Source organism: Sturnira hondurensis, unplaced genomic scaffold (assembly GCF_014824575.4).
Source record: "Sturnira hondurensis isolate 20B ecotype Veracruz unplaced genomic scaffold, ASM1482457v3 Scaffold0005220, whole genome shotgun sequence".
Classification (NCBI taxonomy): Eukaryota; Metazoa; Chordata; class Mammalia; order Chiroptera; family Phyllostomidae; genus Sturnira; species Sturnira hondurensis.
The window spans coordinates 3,005,932-3,029,654 of NW_028077851.1; the positions used below are offsets into that span (position 1 = coordinate 3,005,932).

The 23,723-nt window shown below is 38.1% G+C and overlaps 1 pseudogene; it reads left to right on the forward strand.

The window, feature by feature from the left end:
- The first annotated feature begins 4,825 nt into the window (after window positions 1-4,825).
- Window positions 4,826-23,723, forward strand: part of LOC118987268 (lysine--tRNA ligase-like) — a 32,102-nt pseudogene continuing 13,204 nt past the window's right edge.

The following is a 23,723-nucleotide window of genomic DNA, read 5'->3' on the forward strand; positions in this document are numbered from 1 at the left end:
GTTCAAAAGTCCAAGATGGATTTCAAGTATATGTTATTGAGTGCAGATCTGGAGAGGAGTATAGTATACTAGAGGAGGAAAACTTATCAAGGTTAGTTAGTATGAATAAAGTAGCTCTTGGAGGGAAATGTATGGGTCACAGGGATCTAGGAAAAGGAACTATAATGCTACAGAAAGATAGCATTCTTGCAGCTATAACAATGAAATGAGCCAAGAGCTCAGCTACAGATTAATCAAGTAAACCTGAGACCTCATCAAAGAGGGAACCACTCCTGGTTGCCCTTGGGCCTACTCCTTGTGGTCTTAATATAATAGAATTGCCACATGCAAATGATTAAATAGCAATTAGGTGTTGTGAAACAGTGATCTCAGTAGAAGTTTTGGTTGGCTTTGTACATCAATGGGAAGATGAGCTCATGAGGGCAAGAATCTGGGTTAAACAGGGTCTGTTTACTTGGAAATTTCTTGGGTACTGCAGACCTATGGTATCTCCCACTGACTTTAGCTGTAGTCATGGAAAATAATAAAATAAATGTTTGTGGGTCCATACTGCCTCAGTTTCTTGCTTAAAGCGTAGGGAGAAAAACTGATAAAGCAGCCTGGAGGGAGAAAGTCAACAAATTAAACGACCCCTGTGAATTTGAAAGGTCAGAAAAATTCCCTGAAACTCCAAGTTTCTGGACTTGCATTTTTGCCATCCACAACCTAAAGAGATTTTTCTGATTTAATTCCATTATGAGGCACCTTTTTAACAGTGGTTAATGAGGCAGAGAAAAGGGAAGAGGTTCCACTTTGGAACTGTATGATATGCTTTGGCCTCATGGAGACAACTGATTATATAGTACAATATCATGACAGGTGGGTGCAGTGGGCATCTATGGGTCATATCTTGTCTTCTGATATTTCTATTGTTTATATTACCTGTGTGAGCAGCAGTTAGGTAGTTGCAAAGGTAATTACCATGCCTAAGGATAATTTTACTGCTAAAGTAAGGTAGAATTTACTAGGTTCTCTGCGGTGACTTTGAAAATACCTGTGATAAAACATCAATACCTGAAATCAAAAGAAGCACCTCAAGGAGGGGAATGACTGGTCAAAAATAGGACATAAGTTTTGGTTTATGAGTTTCAATCACTTTGGTAAAGTATTCCTTCTGTTAATTAATTTTATTCTTGAACTCATTGAACTGTCTGAATTTTCTTGAGTTTCTTTATGACAACTATTGTGAATTCTTTATAGAAAGCAAAATCAGTCAAATGAAGAAAGACAAATACCATGTGATTTCACTTATTAGTAAAATATAAAACAAAATAAACAAACAAAACAAAAACAAACTCATAGAGGTAGGTAACAGGTTGGTGGAGACCAGAGGGAAGGTGGTTAAAGAGGGTCAATTGTGTGGTGACAGATGGAAACGACACTTTTGGGGGTGAGCATAACGTAGTATGCACAGATGACAAATTATAATGTTGCACACATGAAACTTATATAATGTTATAAACCAATGTTACCTTAATAAAAAAGGAGATGAGAAATAGTCACTTCTTTGCTACCAATTCTAGTAACCTACATATCAATGCATTTGCAATTTGAAAGAATACTGCATCTAGGAGTCTTTGACTGCTACTGATTACTTCTTTGTCTCTTGGGGTCTCAGATCTAAAATACCTGAACACATTCCCTGAGGAAGCTACTAGTTCAGCTCTAACTCCCAAGGCAACATCAACCTGAAATATTTCTGCAGACAGAAATGTTTCTGGATCAAGTCTAACCTTCCTTCCTCTTTTTTAGCACCATCAGAAGAGCTGTCTGAGAAGATGCATCAGGAAATTTCCCAGTTGGTCATTATCTGCCTGTAGTCCAGAGTTCCACCAGATCCTTTCCAAAATGAGGTACATGTAGTAGAAATGCCTGTGGAAAACTCTGGGTCTTAAACCCAACTTCCCTTAGTTTCATGGTTGTTCATTAATCATGACATCTGACATCTACTTAAATTGTAGTTCCTAGACCACCAGCAGCAGCATCTTGGGGCTTGTTGGAAATGCAGAATCTCAGACCCCACCCAAAACCTACAGACTGCATTTTAACAAGACCCCCAGGTGATCTGTGTAGGTTCCCAAGCTTAAGAAGTACTGCTCAAGATTCTCTCTTTTAAGGAGGTCATTTTCATCACATTCCTAATGGGAAAGAGATTGAGAAGTAAAAAGCTCAACAGAGCTACAGCTCTAAGCTGGAAAATGTGACATTTTTAGTGAATAGTGAAAACAAGCCAGGCAACAGCAGTTTATAAAAGCTAATATACCCTGTACTGAGGTCAAAAGGCAGGTGCTATAAGGAGAGTGGCTCTAATTATGAAGATAGTTATTTCTACAAGGACAAGCATGGAATACCACACCCTTTCTTTTCATGCTTTGAGCCTTTCACTGAAATGCCACATGGCTCTTTTGGCATAATTAGCACTCAGATTTACAGTGGGAATTAGACAAGAATATATTTTTCTTCCTTTCCTTCAAGGTGCAGGGATGGGAGTTAGAGCATGTAACAGGGAGTGCTTCTGAGGCCAAGAGTAAGCAAAATTGAAACTGTAAAGGGGGTGCCAAAATACAAATGGCAGAGAAAACACAAGGGCAAAAAATTGCAACAGAATAAAGGAGAATGATACATTGCCAGGTACCTGGGACCAGCGGGGCAAGAGGCTGTGGGATCTCAACAAGGTACTTGGAGTAGAGAATTGTCTTGGGGTGGGGTGGGTGAATGGCCACTCTAGGTTAAAGCCACTATTTTAATTTTTATTATCCAGTGCCTGATGGGTAGGCTCAGTTAAAGAACCAGGATGAAATCGGATAGATTCAACATGGGAGTGAAATGATGAAAGAGGTTGAAAGAAGCATGGAGATAAATTAGTATAACATCTCTGGATAGATAGGTGGATTTGAAAGAATAGATAGATGTGGTCTTGAAGAGTGCAAGCCAAGGTAGATGATGATACTCATAGAACTACACCTTATCAAAAGAGTGAAACAGATATTTTGCTGTCAGCCTCCTATCTCTGCTCCTACATTTGTTTCCTTCTTCTGGCCCTTTCTTCCAACCCTGGTTTAACATCTGTCCAACAAATTTCTTTAAGCCTATAGGTGTCAACCAATAGATATATAACCACTTTTTAAGGAGGTTGAGTTTTACTGTGTACTGTTTAAAGACCAAACCATCTTCCAGACCCACAATAAGGATGCCCCCTAAAACCCCTCAAATCTGTGTCAACATACACCTGCTCCATCTATCCCAAGGTCAGATTTGTGTATGTGATATTCTGAAGGGATTATAAAAAGGACCTTTATAACTAGCTAAGAGGTTAAAAGAGATGGGTGACCTCAAAGGTTCAACCCTAAGTTCTTGGGATAAGGGAGATAATTGATTTTTACAAAAGGTAGAATTTTTTAAATTTATTTAAAATACTGTAATTTATTTTAGGTCTGATCTCAGATTTCTCTTTTCATACTTTATAGTCTTTTCTTGTTAGAATATTTATAATTTTTCCCAGATAATCATTATACTTCCTTTTGTTATCCTTGAAAATACCACTTACCCCCTGTTAGTTCAAATGATTTGAATTCGTGGAAGACAGAATTGGCAAGAAACAAACATCCCAACGTTTGAGAGCAGAGGGTGAATGGTTTCTTAACAATGGTAATTAGAAATTGGTTTCCCTCATGAATCTTGTAGTTTAACCAATTACACTCAACTATTAATTTGAGAGACGAGAAGGAGGGAAAAATACTACTCTGTCATTACTTTCCTAATATCTGTCATCTTCATAAGGTTTTGTTTGACACACACAGATAGTGCTGGTTTGCAACACTGAACTCCACAGCAAATATTGGCCAAATGATATAGTTCCCATTTCATGTTTACTCCCAGCATTACTTGTCAAATTAGACATGCTAGTACAATAATATCCATAATTACATGTTGCCAGCAGTCGAGCTACAGTTTGAAGTATAGTTAGATGCTAATCAGACTTCAGGGAAATCCCCATGAACAATGCATTCAAACCTAACCTCTCCTCTGGCTTAGAGGCCAGGCATAGGTTCTTTTATGATACCAATATTTTGCCCATAATTTCTAGTTGTCCCTAATAATTTAGAATGCTTTTGATAGAAAAAAATAGTGAAAATCTAATCCCTAGGGGGTTGGAGAACCATTTTCCAGTTTTACCAAGTTTATTTGGTGTTAATGTTCACCTTTGCAGGCCATACCAAACATTGCAGGTTGGGATTAACCTTAATACCAAGGTTTTGCTACTCAAGGATTTATGTGCCTTAACTTTCCATCTATCCTTTCTGAGACTCTGCTCCACCCATGACCCTTCCCCAACCCTATCATTTTCTCCTCCCTTGTGCTTTTAATCTATACATATTTACTGAACACCTATTGTATGCCTGGCATTGTACTAAAAAGACAGATGATTCATATACTCTAGGAGGTCACAGTAAAATGAAAGACATTGATACATGAAGAAATAACTTAAAATATAGGGTAACTGCAATGATGGTGATATAGCCTGGATATTATAGATGTACTGAGGAGAGGAACCCAAACCAGCCTGAGGGTTCTGTATGTGTGTGTGCGTGTGTCCTCATGTACATACATGTGTGTTTTGTAAAGCAGGGGATATGCCAGGCACTGATCAGTATCTAGTAGAATCCCTATGTCATTTTCATGCACATTAGCTTCAGGACTTCAGGCTGCTTTCATTCTCAGCAGCCAGCACTGAGCTTCTTATTTGGAGGACAGCTCTCAGGTTGCAGAAGCCAACGTTGTGTACATGCACAGAGAGCTGAAGTGTCTGGAAAGTTACTTCTCCAGAGACAGGTTTATGACTGACAGGTGTGAGGATGTAAGTACACCAGCCCCTTTACCCCTGATCAAGATAACTCTCATGAGTACCTTAACGCTGTCTCCAAAAGTACCCATGGGATGGGGCCAAAGGTACTCTTCATGGTAACATTGCATCCTTGCTTGTCCCTCTTTCCCTCTCAGTCCCTCTTCCCCACTCCCCTACTGTTTTTTTCCTGGAAAAAACTAATAATAAATGATATGATTCATCATCTCAGGGTCTGTTTCTGGGATACCCCAATTAAGACAGGGAAAGTATATCACAAGAAAAAAAAATTCAACTTTGATTTTTAAAAATATATTTTATTGATTATGCTATCAACAGTTGTCCCATTCCCCCCTCCTTTATCCCTCTCCACCCTGTACATGCCCTCCCACCCACATCCCCCCCCACCCTTACTTCATGCCCTGGGTCATACATATAAGTTTTTTGGCTTCTCCATTTCCTATACTATACTTAACCTACCCCTGTCTATTTTCTACCTACCATTTATGCTACTTATTCCCTGCACCTTTCCCCCATTCTTCCCCCATCCCCTTCCCATCCCCTTCCCAACCCCCTCCCTGCTGATAACCCTCCATGTGATCTTCATTTCTGTGATTCTGTTCCTTTTCTAGTTGTTTGCTTACTTTGTCCTTGTTTTGTTTTGCATTTGGTTGTTGATAGTTGTATTGGTTTCTGTTTCACTGTTCATATTTTTGTCATCTTCTTTATCTTAGATAAATCTCTTTAACATCTCATATAATATAGGCTTAGTGATGATGAACTCCTTGAATTTGACCTTATCTGGGAAAGAGTTTATCTGTCCTTTCGTTCTAAATTAAAGCTTTGTGATAGAGCAATCTTTAATGTAGGTCTTTGGATTTCATGACTTGGAATACTTCTTTCCAGCCCCTTCTTACCTGTAAGGTCTCTTTTGAGAAATCTGCTGACGGTCCGATGGGAACTCCTTTGTAGGTGACTGTCCCCTTATCTCTTGCTGCTTCTAGGATTCTCTCCTTCATTTTAATCTTGGCTGATGTAATTATGATGTGCCTTGGTGTGTTCCTCCTTGGGTCCAACTTCTTTGGGACTCTCTGAGCTTCCTGGATTTCCTGGAAGTCTATTTCCTTTGCCAGATTGGGGAAGTTCTCCTTTTTATTTGTTCAAATAAGTTTTCCACTTGTTGGTCTTCCTCTTCCCCTTCTGGTAGCCCTAAAATTCGGATGTTGGAACATTTAAAGATGTCCTGGAGGTTCCTAAGCCTCTCCTCATTTTTTTTGAATTCTTGTTTCTTCATTCTTTTCTGTTTGGTCATTTTTTTCTTCCTTCTGGTCCACTCCATTGATTTTAGTCCCAGTTTCCTTTCCATCACTATTGGTTCCCTGTGCATTTCCCTTCATTTCACTTAGTGTAGCCTTCATTTGTTCACCTAGTTTGTGACTAAACTCAAACAGTTCTGTGAGCATCCTGATCACCAGCATTTTGAACTGTGCATCTGATAGGTTAACTATCTCTTGGTTGCTTAGAAGTATTGGCTCTGGGGCTCTGATCTGTTCTTCTGTTTGAGACATAATGTTTTGGTCTGCTTGTGCCTGTTACATATGAGGAGCGGAGCTTTAGGTGTTCACTAGGGTGGGGCAACCCAGTTGCTGGGTTGTAACACTGTATGTGGGGGTGGGTCAGAGAGGGAGTGATGGCTCTTGCCCCTCTCTCTCTTGGATTTTGGTCCCTCTGCCACTTCTTAAAGGCAAATCGGGCCCTTCTGGTGCTTCTTCCCAGGTGTTGTTGCTTTGTTTATGATGGCCATTCTTACTGGTGTAAAGTGGTATCTCATTGTAGTTTTAATTTGCATCTCTCTGATAGTTAGTGATATTGAGCATCTTTTCATGTGTCTCTGGATCCTCTGTATGTCCTCCTTGGAGAAGTGCCTGTTCAAGTCCTTTGCTCACTTTTTAATTGGTTTGCTTGTCTTCTTAGAGTGCAGTTGTGTAAGTTCTTTGTATGTTTTGGAGATTAAACCCTTGTCTGCGGTATCATTGTCAAATATGTTTTCCCATACAGTTGGTTCTTTTTATTCTAATACTGTTTTCTTTACCTGTGCAGAAGCTTTTTATTTTAATGATATCCCATTTGTTTATCCTTTCCTTTTTTTCTTGCTCTAGAGGACATATTGGAAAAAATGTTGCTGCGTGAAATATCTGAAATTTTTCTGCCAATATTCTCCTCTAGGACTTTAGTGGTTTCACAGCTTATATTTAAGTCTTTTATCCACCTTTAATTAATTTTGGTGCATAGTTTAAGTTGAGGCTCGAAATTAATTTTTTTTGCATGTAGCTGTCCAGTTCTCCCAACACCATTTGTTGAAGAGGCTATTTTTACTCCATTTTATGTTGCTGCCCCCTTTGTTGAATATCAATTGAATGTAGAGACTTGGGTTTATTTCTGGGCTCTGTGTCTTTATAGTAATTTCTTACAATCCTTTGTATTTCTGTGGTGTTAGTTGTAATCTCTCCGCTTTCATTTCTGATTGTGTTTATTTGGGTCCTCCCTCTTTTTTTTCTTGATGAGCCTGCTTAAAGGCTTGTTGATTTTGTTTATCTTTTCAAAAAACCAACCCCTGGATACATTGATCATTAGCATTGTGCTTTTAGTCTCTATGTCATTTAATTCTTCCCTGATCTTGATTATTTCCTTCCTGCTACTTGCTCTGGGCTGTCTTTGTTGTTCCTTGAGTTCTTGTAGGCATATTGTTAGGTTGTGTGTTTGAAATGTTTCTATCTTTTTCAGGTTGGCCTGTATTGCTATGAACTTCCCTCTCAGGACTGCCTTTAATGTGTCCCATAAGTTTTGGGTTGTTGTGAGTTCATTTTCATTTGTTTCCCGAAACTTTTTGATTTCTTCCCTAATCTCATTCTTAACCCATTCATTGTTTAATAACATGCTGTTCAATCTCCATAATTTTGAGTGTTTTGGGGTTTTTTTCTTGTGGTTGGTTTCTAGTTTCAGTCCCTTGTGGTCAAAGAAAACGCTTGGTATGGTATCAATTTTCTTGAATTTGTTGAGGCTTGTTTTGTGTCCTATCATGTGGTCTCTCTTTGAAAATGTTTCATGTGCATTTGAAAAGAATATGTATTTAGCTTCTTTGTGATGAAGGGCTCTGTATATATCGGTTAAGTCCATTTTATCTAGGGCGTTATCCATGCCACAATATCTTGTTGATATTTTATTTGGAAGATCTGTTCATTTTTGACAGTAGGGTGTTAAAATCCCCTATTATGATTGAGTTGCTGTCAGTATCTTTCTTGAAGTCCTCTAAGATTTTATTTATATATTTGAGTGCTCCTATGTTGGGCACATATATATTTACAATGTTTATGTGTTGTTGGTGGATTCTTCCCTTGAGTATTATGAAGTGCCTGGGTGTCTTTTTTGGCCCTTTTTTTAAGTCTATTTTGTCTGATAGGAGTATTGCTACCCTGGCTTTTTTTTTTCCTGTCTGTTTGCTTGAAAAATTTGTTTCCAGCCCTTCACTTTTAGTCTGTGTAGATCTTTTGTCCTGAGGTGGGTCTCCTGTAGGCAGCATATGTGTGGGTCATGCTTTCTTATCCATTTAGCTATTCTATGGCTTTTGATTGGAGGATTTAATCCATTTATGTTTAAGGTTATTATTGATAGGTACATATTCATTGCCATTTTTGTACCTGTGTTCCTCTCTGTCTCTCTCTTTTCCTTCCTTTCCTTAGAGCAGTCCCTTTAGCATCTCATGCAGAGCTGGTTTGGTGGAGGTGTATTCTTTTAGACTTCTTTTGTCTTGTAAGCTCTTTATTTGGCCTTCTATCTTGATTGAGAGCCTTGCTGGGTTCTCATTACTTGGACTATTTCTTGGCATTCTCTTCTTGCTTGGACCATTTCCATTGAGAAGTCAGCAGCTAACCTTATTGGGGCTCCCTTGTATGTTACTTCCTGTTTCTCCCTTGCTGCTTTTAAGATTCTCTCTTTGGAGCCCTGACTGGTGTAGCTCAGTGGATCGAGCATGGGCCTGCGAACCACACAGTCACGGTTTGATTCCCAGTCAGGGCACATGCCTGGGTTGTGGGCCAGTTCCCAGCGGGGGACTCACGAGAGACAACCATACATTGATATTTCTCTCCTTCTCTCCTTCCCTTCCCTTCTACTGATAAATAAATAAAATCTTTTAAAAAAAGATTCTCTCTTTGTCTTCGAATTTTGGCATTTTAATGATGATGTGTCTTGAAATGGGCCTCTTTGGTTTCCTCTTGATTGGGACTCTCTGTGTTTCCTGGATTTGTGTGACTTTTTCTGTCATAAAATTAGGGAAGTTTTTCATCATTACTTTTTCAAATAGACTTTCTATCCCTCGTTCTTCTTCTTCTCCTTCTGGTATTCCTATTATTCGGATATTATTACATTTCATATTGTCTTGCATTTCTCTTAATCCCTCTTTATTCTTTCTGAGCTTCTTTTCCTTTTCTTGCTGTTTCTATGCGTTTTTTTCCATTTGGTCCTCCAACTCGCTAATCCAATATTCTGGTTTATTGATCCTGCCTTGGATTCCTTCCACTGTGTTCTTCAGTTCAGAAATTTTATTCTCCATTTCCTCTTGGCCCTTGTTGATAGTTTCTATTTCCTTTTTCATGTTGATATAGTTTGCAGTGAGTTCATTGTAGTTCCCCTGTAGTTTCTGGTAGCTCATTGTGAGCTCTTTGAAATTCCCGATAACCAGTGGTTTGGATTCAACATCTGATATCTGACTTGCCTCTGTTTCATCTAGCATTCTTTCTGAGGTTTTTCCTTTACTTTTATTTGGAGATTGTTTCTTTGTCTTCCCATTGTTTGTGAGACTCTTCTTATTAGCTTCAGCTTCTTAAATTGATTTGTTCTGGCTTCCTGGGTTTGTGGTGTGAACTTCTGTGGTACAATACCTCTGAGATTCAGTGGTGTAGTCTTCTTGATCTCCCAAGCTCACTGGTGCTGGGCTGTCCTTTAAGTTGGCTCTGTGTTTGTCTTTGGGTTTTGATTGTTTTGGTGTCTTTCTTTTGTGGGTCCTTCCCACCAGCTGGTTAACTGACAGTCCATCTGTCCACCACCTGTTGTAATTTGTTGTGCTGGTGAAGGCAGGTTGTGTTGGAGCTAGTTCTTCCATGTGTACAAGGTTTTGAGGATTCTCTTTTTCTCTTGTTCATGTGTTTGTACTGGGTAGTTTCTCCACTATTTAGTTGTATTTCCAGATAGGTCTTGGACTGAGGTTTGTATGGTTTCCATTCCCTCCTTCACCTTCTTCTGTTGTTATCTATTGGTGGTTTCTTTGTTCTTGGGTTTCCTCTGCCAGTGGGTATCCTGGTGTTCACCACTTCCACTGCCTAGTTTTTTAGTGTCTGCTACAATATCTTGTCTCTTATTTTCATATATGCTAGGGTACTGTTGGCCGTTTGTTCTATTCCTCCATAGATCAGCCAGGCTTTTCTCCCATGTGTCTGCATCTTATTTCTTCATATGAGGAGAATATTTAAAGAAAAGAGATAGCTATGGTAGAGTGAAAAGACCACCATCTTCAGACCAAAAACCACTGGGCTTGAGATCTGGTACATTCACTTTTTGAATAATGGAAAAATTAATATTAGTATTTAATTTTTTGCAAGTTACTTAAATTCTCTTAAAATTTTTCTTACATGTTTTTAAAGTTCTCTGGCATGATGCCTAATATACAGTAGATGCTCAATAAATAGTAGCTACTCTACTTTATTATGTTTTCATTTTTCAACTGCAGTTAACATACAATATGGTAGTTATCCTACCTTTAAAAACCAATAGCTCCCCATTATACTCAAATTAATTAACATGGCTCCAAAAATCTTTCATTATCTGGCCCCCCTTTATCTCTTACTTCTTCATCTTGTAATTTATGCCTTTGTACTACCTACCCACTGGTAGTTTCTAAATTGAGGTATGTGGATACCAGTGGACGTGTAGTAGACCCTTTTTGTTACCTATTTATACCTTTCAGGCCTTATCACTGCAATGTGCAACAGTCAATTCTAAATGGCAACATCTATATCAGTTTGTCTGTGGCTTTCTCCAAAGTTGTAGAAGGTCACTCAGCCTTTTTTATGCAGAAAGCTGGACATGTTAGAGATTTGATACCTCCTATGAACAGCCTTCAGCCAATGACTGAAGGTTGTTATATACCCCAGCTTTATCATCCCTCAGGAGAGGTAAGTCTGAGACATCTGTCAAGGACTGTGAAGGGTCTGAGGTTTTGCCCCACCTGAAACTAGCAGGTTAACCTGCCACAGTTCCTTGGATGCTGGCAAAAGACAAGAGTCCTCTGAGTCTGAGACAAAAGATTTCATTACTGCACATCAGACAGCATGAGTTTCATGTACTCATTGGTTTCCCCTGACACACAAATCCTATGGAGGTTATGTGAAGTGGTCCAGGTGGATCTGTGCTGAAATAGTTTTAGGACTGTATAAATGTAACTACACCTTAACTGTTAAGGAGTTGAAATTACATTTGGCCTTTGAAAACAACCACAAGGCTGATGCGGCCCTCAGTGAAAATGAGGTGACACCCCACCCTAAAGCTTAGAAACTACTAATCTTATAAGGGGCTATTAGGCAAATCTATACAACTTTTGTCCCAGAGAAAGATATTATCTTTATTATCTAGTGAGGAAACACATTTGCCCTCTGCCCCTGGAGATGGACACTATTTCTATATCCCAAGGCTGTTTGCTATGTAAACATCCTTGAAGACATAGAGAAGGTCAAAAGCTGTCACAAGATGTGTAGAAGCAGCATGGAGAATTGTCTCCCAACAGCATGCCCTCTATCATCACTACACTGAGCTCCACAGAACTGATCTCTACCATGCTAACTCATTTGATAATATTCCCTTGATTGGCTTTCTTCCCTTCTCTGTCTCATTTCTCCCCTCTGTAACAGAGTTTCCTGAGATCACCTCGCAAATGAATGACTTGCAGATGCCTGAACAAAATTGGAATGCCATTGGGAAGAAATAAATGAGAAAATAAATGTGGATCAATGACCAAAAACTCGACTACCCTGCTTACATTTCTCCTGCAGGAGTTAGAAGCATTTACTTTAGGTATTGTAGTTGAGAGAGTAAACAGAGCTTTCTATCTTGCATTAATTCAAAATGCACAATTTTAATTGAAATGCATGCTGCAGCATTTCCTGAGCAAGTGATTAGATAACCTCATTGGCATCTGTTAAGAAATTCATTGATCCTAATTATTATCCAATAAGATGACCCTGTCAAGGAAGAGAATGGACTTTATGACATATTCTGATGTATATGTTTAGAATAGAATTTGGTGACCATGTTACCATGCATGAGAAAACTAGATATATTCCCTCATTCTAAATAGTAGGATGTTCCTTATTTTTAAGCCACAATGATAGGATTCACTTTAACACACATACACAAAATCCAGAAACACCATGCTTTTAGTAGATAGCTATAGTTCTTGGTACCATCAAAAGTAAGGATACTTTCAGTTTGTTTCCCCAAGTGGTATCTAGCTTTCTCAACTTTCAACTTTCATCCCTTTTATATCCTTCAGTTTTAGCCGTGATGTTCTAAATGGCAAGGTCTGTTCTAGAAAGAGCTGCCTTACTGTGTCCATAAAACTGCTCAAGGACAATGCTCTTCTAGTTCATTCTTCCTCAAAGTGTGGTGTCTGGACTAGCAGCATCAGCGTCACTGGAGTGGAGATTCTCCAGCCCCATCCCAGACCTACTGAATCAGAATCTCTGGGGGTAAAACTCAGGCTCTCTTTAACAAGTCTCCCAAATGCTTCAGACCCACACTGAAATGTTAGAACTGCTGCTGTAGAGTTTTTACCCCGAAGTCCCAATTCTAGTAAGAAATTCCTAATGGCTTCTAAGTGAAGGAAATCAACTACCAGCAGCCTGATCATACTAATTCAATTCTGCTAAGAGTGGATTACCTCAGAGATTATATTCCAAAATCTGTAAACTAAATCATGAACATTGAATCATTCAGTTTTTATCTCCTTCCTTTAATGAGCAGTTTGAGTGGCTTTGGTTTTAGTTTTGGTGTTTGGGCCTTTTTTGTATTTTAGAAACATGACATTATCCTCATTTCATAAAGTGACATTCACATTTTCAAAAAGGTTTTTCCCGATTAACCCCATCCTCCTTTGATGTGGTATTTTACTTTGTGACTTGGTATCCTGTTAACATTTGCATATTCATTTTGTATGGCATTAATCTGCATTCAAACCATGTACTTTGAAAATACTATCTGAGTAGGTTACATTCATCTGTCAGACTGGAGCTCATGGGCACAGACCATGATTTTTTTCTCATCTTCTCAGAATCTATTTGGCCTCCATGCCTATGTACATCAATGCTGTGCCAAGCAAAGAGTGATATGTGCATGTTGGCACTACAACTCTTTTTTTAAAATAAATTTAAGAAATTAAAATCAACTATTCAGTTGTTCAGTATGCATCCAGGATCATGTCTCTTCAAATTCCCCACCATCTTCACAATGGCTGGCCCTCATTATCAACAATGAATGAAAAACACTTAACTCAAGGATGTCAGTTTTCTTCCAACTAACTGGCCAGAAGGGAACACCCACTTCTCTGTGGTGACCTCACACCAAAATCTGTGCCTCAGCCACAAAATCCGGGTCTCAGCCAACTGTCTTGGTTTGCTCAGGAATGAGAAGTTTCTTGGGACACAGTATTTTCAGTGCTAAATCCAGAACAGTTATGGGTAAACTGGGATCGTTGGTCACCCACACTTAAGCATTTAATCCATAGAACAATTTTTAAAAGTTAGTAGCCTCACCTTTCACATCACGCTCTACCCACTACTCAGACGAACTAGCCAAGAAGACCTTATGAAATCCTCCAGTGCCAACACTCTCCATGGTAGCCCTGGGCAAAGTTGCACAGCGTGCAAAACACTCAGGTCCCCGCTTTTCCCATTTCAAAGCTTTCTTCACATCCCTGCCCTTCATGTGGACCCAGTTTTCTGAGCCTTCCACCTCTTGTCTTCTTCACTCCCAACCTAAATCTTGCCTACAGGAGATTTTACCTACATTACAAACTTACAAAAACTGTTTAACAGAGCATTGGTTCTCAAACCCCACCACACATTCAAATCATTCAGGATGCTTTCTGAAAGCACTAACGCCTAAATCCCAATGGCTAAGATTTAGATTTAATTGATCTTGGGCAGATTCAGGCATTGGTATTTTTTGAAAAGCTTCCTTGATAATTCTAATCAGCATTTAGGGTTGAGAACCTCTGGTTTGAAGCACTTGTTCTCAAATGTGGCTGCACATTGGAATTTCTCGGGAAGCTTTAAAAAATAGTTACGTTTGGGTCCCACCCCCAACAGTCTCATTTAATTGCTCTGGGGCACAGTATGGACTTTTGGATTGGCAAAAACTCTCCAGGAGATTCTAATGTGCAGCCAAGTTTGAGAACCATTGATCTCACCTTGTCACTCAAAGTGTGGTCCACCCACAAGCAACTTTGGCTCCACCTGAGAGTTTGTTAAAAAATAAACTCTTGGGCCCCCCTAGATGTGCTGAAACCACATCTGAAGTTTAACAAGATTTTCCAGATGATTCATATGCCTGTTAAAGTTTGAGAAGCTCCAGTTTAGATGGTACCCACTCCCAGAGCATTTAACAAGAACTCGAACCTTAACCAAAAGAAGATGGCTGTCTTGCAAGAATTTTAGGCATCAGACAGAAGACAGGAAAGCATTTTGGTAAAAGGAGGGTTTCCCCAGTGCTCTGAGTCATGTCCGTAGAAGCAGTCACCTACTCCTCCCACTCATAAGAACATTCTGCTGTTATTAAATGTCAGCTGAAGATATACATCTGGCTATGAATCAGCCAAGGGGAAAATAGATACTGTGGAGGGCTGTCACTGGTGTGCATGCTTTCTGGAAATGTCTGGCAGAGTTCAGGAACTGGAACTAGTATTAAAGTTATTATGGGGCACTATTATGTTTTTAAAAAGAGATATTTGATAATGTCCCACTGGGAAAGCAAAGAGTATGATGGGAGGCATGATACAAAGAAATAGTATTATAGAGCTTGAAATTAACCTAAATTAGAAATTGTATGTATACTGGTGGGCAAGTTAGCAAATCTTCTATGCTTAACATATTGAATATTACAAAAGACAGCCTATGCAAGAAGAAAGGGTAATGACCTTTACTTAGTTTAATTATGGTTAAACATTATTTAGTTTAATTCCTTTGTTTCATTCTGAGAAGTTAGAGTTGAAGGGCTCCTGAATGTCTGAGCTGCACCTCCATTATATTGCTGTCTCATTTCACTCCTTCTCTATTTAGACTTGTTCAGAATTACACCCCTTACCCAAGTGGAGCTGAAGGGTATAAATGAGAAGCACTGCTCTGAATCACACCCTCAGTGGCTTTAGTCTAAAATACCCCATAAAGGAGTGATAGCCAAAGTTCTTTATGGAACCAGGAATGGGGAAAAAGATGACAACAGAACAAAATGCGCCACCAAATTTGGTCTTTGGAAAGGGTATCCTTCCAGGTTAAGTGCACAAATTATTGCATCCTAGATTCCAATTATAGGATAGTTAGCACATTAATTCCAGGATCTTCAGTATCCCAGTGTTATCCAAGAGGAAAAGGCCAACCCTGAGACAGTTGAACAGGAGGCCAGCCTGCTGAATTGAAGCACCTGTGTACAATCCCAAATGGATTCCCAGAGCAAAGGCAGAATCAACTCCACATACACAAGAATCCAGGGAACAGTGAACACCACATTGGAGGTACCAGTGATAACTTGGAGAATATTTTTTAAAATTTACATTAGGGGCTACTAAGGAGGGACCCATCAGTTTGAACCCATCGATTTAAATGTATCAGAGGAAGCAATGCTTCTGACTAGATCCATCACCTAGGCATTTGTCAGTGAGTATGAATTCAAACTATATTTATAGCAACACTATAATGCAATCATTTTAGATTAGCAAGGTCATCTCCATGGATGACCCACCCCAGACTGGCTGAGTCAAAATATGCATTTTACAAAAATCCCCAGGTGATCTATATGCTCATTGATGTTTAAGAAACACTGATCTAGAACAATGATTTTCAATTCTAGCTGTTTATTTGAATTACCTGGGAGGTTCTCAACCTTGCGGCTATCTAAGCCCCCCTCCAAACTAATTAAAGCAGTCTTTGGGAACAGGCTGAAGACACCCCTGTATTTTCAAATCTCCCTCACTGTTTTAATTGCTCCTGAACCAGAAGAGACCCTCAGAAAGAGGAAACTGTTTGGGAGCAGTTGTTGAAATCTGATTAGCCATATCAGTTGTAACAGACTCAGATCCAGCCTAGAAGGCAAAGACCTGGTTTTAAAGGATATAAGATCTTGACAAGTAGAAATGTTAATATAAAGCAACCCCTGCAGCCTGAAGAACCATTAGTAGAAAATTGCAAAGTATTTTTTAAAAACTATAGAAATTTTCCAGTCTTGAAGAAAAATAAGTCATAATCTTTACATTTGTTTCAATCATGCCTCTAAGGTAGAATGAAATAATGATCAGAAAGGCATAGGTTAGTCTCTCATCTCTCAAGGGTGGGGGTGGTAGGTGTATACAGAAGTCAATAGATCCTTGCAACTCCAAAGAACATGTTTCTTTAGGTAAATTATTATTACAACAAACCACCCTATAGATTTCCAGTAAGACCTGTGGAAGGAAGCTCTCTGAGCCAGCTCTACATAGGACTCTCATAATGCAATGGCACTGCTAAGAGCATAGTTTCTCATTGCATCCCTAAAGCCAAGCCTAGCCTTGATTTATAAAAATCCTGGCCTTGCTTGGACAGTAGCCTCACAATTCATATCCTGTGTTCACTCCTGCCTCCATTTTATCTATTGTCTGATGTGTAAGTCCAACTGACACATCACCACATTCTTGCTAAAAACCCTTCAGTGGCCACCCATTGCCCTCAAGATGAAGACTCAAACTCAACAAGCCTCATCTCTTACTTCACTCTCCCACATAATCACCATGGCCAGTCAAACACAGTAATCAGTCAGATTCATATTTATTGTTTAGGTAAGCTTTCTCTCCCTTTATCCCCACTCCAGTTCCACAAAGGCTGGGTCTTTCATATATATTAACACCCTGTTCCTTCCCTTCTGGGAATTTCACAATTGATAATTACACATTTATATGTGAATATTTTATTAATATTTTTCTCCCCATGGACTACAAGGCTACATTAGCAGAGAAGTGGTATATTCTCTCCCTTGTATCCTATGTCTTTATTGGCACAGATATAGGACACAATAGGCACTCCATGAATGTTCACTGTAGGAAGGAAGAGAAGAAAGGAAAGAAGGAGGAACAGAGGGACAAAGTTAGAGACAACAGTATTTTTATATTTTGTAGGGGGAAATATGCTTTAATGGAAAATTATTCATTTTCTAGAGCAGGATTGGCAAACATTTTCTTTAAGAGCCAAATACTAAATATTTTGAGCTTTGCAGGGCATAAAGTTTCTGTGGCCACTACTCAATTCTACCACTGTAGTGTGAAAATGGCTACAATACATAAATGAATGGGCTGTGTTCTAATAAAGCTTTGTTTATAGGCAGTGAAATTTCAATTCTATACAATTTTCACATACCACAAACTATTATTCTTCTTTTGGCTTTTTTCAACCATTTTAAGTTCATAGCCATGCAAAAATAGGCTGCAGCTGGATATGATTCTGGGACTATACTGCCAATCCCTAGTCTATAGCACATTCTTCCAGGTTATCTGATTCTGATTTTATGGAGCTCATCTACAACTCCCCGAGTTGTGGATAAATGATAGAACTAATTCTTTTTATAGACAAACTAATTCTTGTCTATAGACAAAATAATTCTTGTCTATAGATATCTATAGACATGCCAATGAATTTCATCTGATTAGTGGGACAAGTCCCACCCTGCCAAAAAAAAAGAGCCAGCTTTGCAAGCCTGCCTTTTGCAATTTATCTGAACATGCCTGTACTACATATAAATTTGTACTTTTACGACTTCTCCCTGGACTTCTTTTGTCTTCTCTTATTAAATTAATAAGTTAAAGTTAACACTTTGATTTTATTTTAATACCTTTATTTTATATATGTATTATATGAGAAGTGATGTTTTTACCTTTTTAAAAAAAATCTCTCTTAAGATGCAAATTAAAACCACAATGAGATACCATCTTACACCCGTCAGAATGGCCATCATAAACAAAGCATACTGGAACAAGAATTAAATTTTAAAAAATCTCTCTTAATACATTTTACCCGACTGTCCTTCCCTGACACAATAAGACCTGTGATAGAACCTATAGTAAATTCTGTGGACTCTTTCTAAATACACCCCCATGTGTAGATGAAAGCCCATAGTCTCTCTTTATAAATGCCTTAGTGTGTCTCATTCATTTATACCTCCTTGTGTCAGAAATCAAGTAATTTCAAGGAAATGTATACATGGGGAAAATGAAATTAGGAAATATAGGTTGAATCCAAAAGTAAGGTTAGTATACAAAATACTATATTGAGAAGAGGGCCATAACTTAGACTCTTGATTATCTAGAAATAGACAGAGAGAAGAAATACAGTCAGTTAAACTTCCTGTCCAGTGTCCATGAGACAAAAATATACCAGGAGGCTCAGAGGAAAGAAGAGTTTTCTGGATCAGAAAAACAAGAAGTTTCTCCCTTTGGTTCTCACAAAGCCGGAGCTTCCACAACCCACCAGTTATTACTATTGAGCACTTACAAGACCCAGACCCAGTTGTATTTTTAATTTGTTTTTAATTATAGTTGACACACAATATATTAGTTTCAGATGTACGTCATACTGATTAGACATTTATATACCTTACAAAGTGTTAAGCAGTTAAGAAATTTGTAGGCCTATCACTCATGCCCTTGTTTTAGGGAATTTCTTAGCCAAACATGAGACCTAATTTGATTAATTGCTTCTTTGTATAAGACAGTGAAAGAAAGATTCAGAATGCCAAAGGACAAATATAAAAAGGTTTTTTAATCAAGTCCATATTTTTTGGTCAAAATAATAATAAGGGGAAATCAGATGTTATCCACACTTGATTCACAACCATCTGGTCTCTCCCTCAAACTGTTTGACAAGTACTAATGCTGAAGAAAAAAGCTGCCTTAGGAGAAGTGGAAAAGACAAGCTTGTCCATGGGCAGTGTCTGAGGGAAGTCACTAGAATTATGGAGTTCATCTTCAAAAACAGGCTCTTCCTGTTTTGTACACATCTATACACAATAATCTCATCTGCCCTTGTTGTAATTTGCATAAATTCACTTGCAAATATAAAGGCCTCAATTTTGCACTCCAGTGGTCTCCTGGGGGCAATTAAGAATATACTTTACCAAATAAGTAAATAATTATTATTTACTAAATGGTCAAAAAAACCTCTCCCACTTCCACCTCCTGTTCTTCAACATATAACATAGGACTTACCAAACTCACAAATATTTTCTACAAATCTTGCTTGTTTCTCTCTGTAAGTTTTTAAATATAGTTTTGAAAATAGGTAATACAGTCATATGGCCTCAAAAGCAACCCACGGGAGTAGATACAAACATAAAGGATCTACACAAAAGGATCTCCTGGTGGTGATAAGACAATTCTATGCCTTGATTATGGCTGTAGAACATCAATCTATACATGGGATAAAATTGCACAAAACTACACACATACACACACTTGAGTTTATGTAAAAATTGATGAAAACTGAATGAAGTGAGAAGACTAGTTAACAGTAATTTACCAAAGTCAATTTTCTGGGTTTGATATTGTGCTATAGTCATATATGATATCACCATTAGGGGAAGCTGGGTGAAGAGTTCATGAGACTATACATTATTGCAACACTATGAGTCTAGAATTACTTCAAAAACACCTTTAATAAAAGGGGAAGGGTCATCAAGGAACATGTATGAAGGACACATGGACAAAGCCAAAGGCGGGTAGGATTGAGGGTGGGGGTGGGGATGGGGAGGGCAGAGGGAGTCATGGGGAGAAAATGGAGACAATTGTACTTGAACAACAATAAAAAATTGTATTGTTTGCACTCTTTCAGATGTCTCCCATTCCCCCTCCTTTGCCCCCCTCCACCCAGACCCCATTCCCCCAACCTTCCCCATATTGTTGTCTGTATCCATGAGCTATGCATATATCATATATGGTCTTTGGCTACTCTCTTCCATCCCCTTCACCCTCCTGTCCCCTTAGATCTGTCAGTCTGTTCCATAAAAAGTTTGGTGGTGAAAGTCTCTATTCCATTCCTCCACCGTCCCAGTTTTCAACCCACACATTCCTATCCAGGCAACCAGCACTCCTGGTTCCTTACAGATCCATCTAGATATTTTTTTTCTTTATATCACCAAATATGAAGAGAGATTTTTATCCCCCCTTTTTACACAAAACGTATACATTCTACATTGTTCTGCACTTAGCTTTTTTACCTAACACTATACCTTGGTGTACTTTCTATGTGGCATATAAAGAGTTTTCTTAATTCTTTGTATAGCTATGAAATATTCCACTGTATTGATGTGCCATCATTGATGTAACCAGTCCTCCACCAATATATCATTAGATTGTTTCCAAAATTCTTGGTTTGTTTTTGGTTTTACAGGTTTACTGACATATGATTGTACTGTACCTACCTATAAAAAGTAAGAACAGACTACACACATTTAAAATGTGAGATTTGATAACTTTTAAAATGTGTGGACACCCACAAAACCATACCACAATCAAAATTATGAACATATACATTCCCAAGAGTTTTATTTTGCCCCTTTGTAATCCCTCCTACCCGTTCTTCCCTGGCACTCTGTGCTTCATATGCCCAGGCAACCACTGATCTGATTTTTGTCAACTATAGACTAGTTTAAATTTCTAGATACTTTATATAAGTGGAATCATATATAAATATTCTTTTTTGTATGGCTTCTTTCACACAGAATACAAATTTAAGATATATTCATGTTGTTGTATATATCAAAGGTTTATTCCTTTTTACTGCTGAATAGTATTCCATTATATACCATATTGTATAGCACAGTTTATTTATCCATTTGCTGTTGATGGACATTTGAGTTGTTTCCAGTTTCTGGTAGTTACAAATAAAGCTTCTCTGAATATTAATACATAAGACTTTGTATGGACAAGGTATTCTCTTGAGGAAGTACCTACGGGTGGAATGGCTACAGCATATGGCAGGTATACGTTTAACCTTTTTTAAAACTGCAAAACTTTCTCTAAATTATTTTTATGATTTTACATTCTCACCAGTAGTGTAAGAGAGTTCTGATATCTACATATCTTTGCCAACACTTGGTATAGTCAGTCCTTTTCATTTTAGTCATTCTACTGAGAATATGGTGGTGTTTTGTGGTGGTTTTAATTTGCACTTCTTTAATGACTAATGATATCAAGCACTTTTTATGTGTTTGTTTGCCATCCATAAATCTTCTTGGGGAAGTCTCTGTTCAAAATTTTTGCTCATTTTTGTAGGGTTGCCCTATTTTTGAGTTTTAGTGTTCTTTATATGTTCTGAATACAAGTCCTTCATTAGATACATGATTTGCAAATATTTTTTCATCCTGTGACTTGTCTTTTCATTCTCTCACAGTGTATTTCAAAGAATAGAAGTTTTTAATTTTTATGAAGTCCAAGACTTATTATAAAGTAAAAGTAATCAAGACAATGTGGTATTTCTGTCAGGATACACAAATGGATTATTAGGAAAAAAGCATGGTTTGAAATAGACCCCCAGATATATGAACAACTGATTTTTAAATTTATTTTTAACTGATTTTTAAATTTATTTATAGTTGATGTACAATATTATATTACATTCAGAGGTACAACATTTATATACCTTACAAAGTAATTACCATAATAAGTATATTACCCATCTGTCACCATACCGTTATATTATTGAGAATATTTTCCATGCTGTACATTACATGCATGTGACTTATTTTATAAATGGAAGTTTGTACTTCTTAATCCTCTTACCCTTTTCTGTCTATCTCTCTATCCCCCGCCCTTTCAGCAACCATCAGTCTCTTCTCTGTATCTATGAGTTTCTTTCCTTTTTGTTTTTTTTTATTTTGTTTCTTAGATTCCACATATAAGTGAAATCATAAGGTATTTGTCTTTTTCTGTCTGCTTTACCTCACCTAACATAACTCACTAGATTCATCCATGTTGTTGATAATGGCAAAATTTCATTCTGTGCTATGGCTGAGTAATATGTCATTATTTATAGTATATACTATATATTATATGTTATATTATCTCCATATATATGAGGTCTGTCCAGAAGGTATCCATCCATGTAGTATGAAAATAGAGACATTTATTGAAGAAGATACAAGATACAAGAAACATTGTACATAGGACAATTATGCCTCAGTCCCATTCAAAGTAGGCACCTTGGGACCTCACACAGTTCTCCCAATTTTCACAGCTGCTGCGTTATATTTTCCTGAATCTCATTGACAGTCTGAAATCTCTTCCCTTTCAAAGGTGATTTTAGTTTCAGGAAAAGCCAGAAGTCACAGGGCACCAAATCTGGTCTGTAGAGGGGCTGAGTCACCTGGGTGATATGATGTTTCATCAAAAAACTGCACAAGAGGCCCTGGCCGGTGTAGCTCAGTGGATTGAGCGCGGGCCTGCGAACCAGAGGATCACGGTTCGATTCCCAGCCAGGGCACATGCCTGGGTTGCAGGCTGGTTCCCTGCAGGCCAACTCCCAGCAGGGGACACATGAAAGGCAACCATACATTGATATTTCTCTCCCTCTCTCCTTCCTCTCTCAAGATAAATAAATAAAATCTTTAAAAAAAACTGCACAAGATGTGGTGCATGAGTGGGCATGTTATTATGATGAAGCTGCCAATCACCAGTTGCCCGTAGCTGTGGCCTTCCAAATCCTTCAAATAGTTTCCATGGAAAAATGTTCAAGCTTAATGCAAATTTGATGCAGATTCATTGCTCTACTCACTCAGTCATTTGAATGCAATAGTCATATAGTACACATGCTCACTCAATGGCACCTACTGCCCCACTGACTATGAAGTTGTCACTGTTCACACAGGCTCATTCCAGTCCACTTTCCTTGTTTGCCAAGTTACATGGATGTAATGCAAACTGTTCTCATTATATTAACAATGGCTGGACTGTTTCTGGATAGACCTCATATCTATAGCGATATAAATATAAATATAGATATAGATACAGATATAGATATAGACATAGACATAGACACAGACAGATATAGTAGCTCTATTTTTAATTTTTTTGAGGAACCTCCATACTGTTTTCCATAGTCACTGTACTAGTTTATAATTGCAACAGTGTACTAAGGTTTCCTTTTCTTATGGACAACTGATTTTGACAAAGGTGCAGAGGCTATTCTCTTTCTGCAACAACTGTATATCCGCATGCAAAAACAATGAAGTTCAATCAATAATATGCAACACATATGAAAATGAACTCAAAGTAGGTCAGAGACATAAATGTAAAGCCTAAAATTCTGAAACTTCTAGAAGAAAACACAAAAGAAAATCTCTGTGTCCTTAGAATAGGCAGATTTCTTAGATATAACACCAGAAGTACAATCCACGAAAGAAAAAGTGATAAATTTGTTTCCAATCTTTTGTATCACCAAAAAAATGCTACAATGCATAACCTTCAATATATACCATTGCACATGTGTGCAATTATATCTAA